Genomic DNA, 2,816 nt, shown 5'->3' with positions numbered 1-2,816 from the left:
TTCATGACTTCATCTTTCCTAACAGATGCACAGTATTCCATTGTGTAGATGTACCAAAGTTTCTTTAACCAGTCATCTGTTCTAGGGCACTTGGGTGGTTTCCAGATTCTGGCTTGTGAACAGTGCTGCAAAGGAATGCCTTGTTACCAAGTAATAATGAAGTAAGAAGGCCTACAGCAGTAGTACAGCAGGTAAGGTTCTTGGTTTGCACATGAGCAACATGAGTCACTGCCAAGAGTAAGCCCTGATCACCACTATGTATGGCCCACAAACCAGAAACAATGTTAACTCATTCCTTTGTTATGTAATTTAGTTTTGCCTTAAGCAAGGAAATATGTTATGCCTGGTTCCCATTGCATATTTCTTTTTTCTTTTTTTTTAATTGAGGGAGGTGCACCATTCCTAGAAGTACTGAAATGCCAGGTTGATGAGTGGAGTGGATGAAGCAAGCTTCTATTCCAACTTCCTGCTCCAAAAATCCATTTAATACATTGTCCATGGATACATGATATATTAATTATTAAACTGATAAAAACAGATACTGCGCTTGATCTTAGCCAAAGGCCAAGAAGTGATGCATATTTATTGAGATATGAAATAATTTATTTTATTATGGGGGCGGGGGACTGGAGATTGGAGCCGTACCTCACAGTACTCACAGTACATCCTTCTGGCTATATGTACAGGGGTCACTGTTAGTGGTGCTCCACTGCGAAGGAATCAGACTCAGGTTTCACAAAACAAGCGCACTGCCCACTGGACTATCTCTCCTGCCCTGATAGGAAAGAGTTGCTGTCTTTCTTTTTTGTTTTGTTTTTTTTTTGGGGTCACATCCGGCGATGCACAGGGGTTACTCCTGGCTCTGCACTCAGGAATTACCCCTGGCAGTGCTCAGGGAACCATATGGGATGCTGGGATTCAAACCCGGGTTGGCTGCGTGCAAGGCAAATGCCCCTACCCGCTGTGCTATCGCTCCAGCCCCAAAGAAATGCTTCACCTTTTTTTGTTTTTTAAATTTTATTATTTTTTCTTTTTGGATCACATCTGGCGATGCTCAGGGGTGACTCCTGGCTCTGCACTCAGGAATTTCTCCTGGCGGTACTCCGGGACCCTACGGGATGCCAGGAATTGAACCCGGGTCTGCTGCGTGCCAGGCAAACGCCCTATCCACTGTCGCTCCAGCCCCTAGAGTTCCTGTCTTTCTATAGAGCCATTTTAGAGGCCCTGAGAAAGATTATGACTTTTTTTGTTTATTTTCAATCACTAGTTATTTCAATTAATCAATTCTTTAGTTCAATTGTTTTGATAAGGAAGTGGTGTTCTTTGATTGGACTAGAGTTGACTTATTCAATGTACCTAGAATACAGGTTATTGAAGATAACAAATTTATTTTAAAACTTATTACAAGATAATTAGGAGAAAAACCTAAAGAAGAAAGAGAATGCATTACCAGATGAAACATAAAGATTGGTAAGCAAATGAAAGAGTTGATTTACTTACAAAGACTTATTTTTTCAGGTTACCAGTGGCTAAAGTAATTAAGCCCTAGTGGATATATTTTAGATCACATTTGCTTAAAGAATAATTGCAAAGCAACAGGAAATAAACATTTGCTAATTTCTTTATTTTGCGGGGGGGGGGGTGATGTTAACTCTTTCTAGGTGTTTACTTTCACTATCTCATAAAACTCTTAACTACAACCTTCAAAGGTAAGTATTCATTTATGTATGAGCAACAGAGAGGTCATAAACCTCTTAGAGTTCCACATAGGCAATAATAAATAACAGATTTTACTTTATTTTAATTGTTAATTCCATGTTCTATGCGCTAAACCATGTAGAATCTTTGAAAACAATATTTGTAGCATAATGCATAATCTTCCAAATGTCCAGAGGTGTGCAAATAGGAGAACTGTTTTGTTTTCTTTTTTGCTGACTTTAATGTAAGATAGTCTTTTATTTTTCTCTCCAGATTTTAATGTGCTGTGTCAGGAAAATACATATAATGAATGCTCTGGATTTTCTGTCTTTTGAGCTGATTCTGTAAGATCTGTCACATGCTTCTTCCTTAGAGATAGTAATTAATGGAGTGTATTGTTATTTCTATATAATATTACATCTGGAAAATTTCTCTTTGGACTTGTAGTAATGGCATGGGGGAGAGGTAGAAGAGAAGTTCAAAAGTTTTGGATTCTATGCAAGTAAGATGAAAAATAACCCATAAATAATAAAATGTGAACATTTCCTTCATATTTGTATTATTTCTGTAATTTTTCTAAGATATTGATAGGTAAGAAGGGGCTTAAGACCAGTAGAAAAGGATTTTTAACACTCTTGTAGTAAATGTGGAATAATAACTTTATAGTCTTAAGACATTAATGTTTGTTCAGTTTCAAACAATGATACATCAGTACATTATTTTTTAATTGAAAGAAGGACTTGTTTGACAATTCTTTTCAAGTGTGAACTATCATGGAGAATGCATAGGTCTCTAGATTTTGTGTCACTAGATTATGAAAGAGAAGACAAGACTGCCAAGACAAAGCTTAGGTCATTCACTGTGAAACCAAAAGGTGTTCCTGAGTTTGGCTCGTTGCTAATTCCATCAATTCTGCACAGGTCTTCAGAGGAGTTTTTTGTACCTCTATCAGGTAAACATAAGTCTTTGTCATAGAGGTAAATAGAGTATATAAATATAGGGGTAAAAAGATGCATCTCATTTTATCACTCTTCTGTGTAACAGCAGTAAAAGTTTTGTAGTGTGTATTGTATACAGAAAAACAATCATTTGTCAAAGGGTAAAGTTACTGAACATCA

General features: G+C 37.0%; 1 non-coding gene across 1 annotated transcript; it reads right to left on the bottom strand.

Moving 5' to 3' along the window:
* Positions 1-386: 386 nt before the first annotated feature.
* Positions 387-576, bottom strand: LOC129405474 (U2 spliceosomal RNA). Its single transcript, XR_008630611.1, has one exon. It is a non-coding gene; the product is annotated as a U2 spliceosomal RNA (small nuclear RNA).
* Positions 577-2,816: the final 2,240 nt, after the last annotated feature.

The sequence above is a fragment of the Sorex araneus genome, chromosome 5 (assembly GCF_027595985.1).
Source record: "Sorex araneus isolate mSorAra2 chromosome 5, mSorAra2.pri, whole genome shotgun sequence".
Lineage (NCBI taxonomy): Eukaryota > Metazoa > Chordata > Mammalia > Eulipotyphla > Soricidae > Sorex > Sorex araneus.
This window is presented reverse-complemented; position numbering and strand designations above follow the sequence as displayed.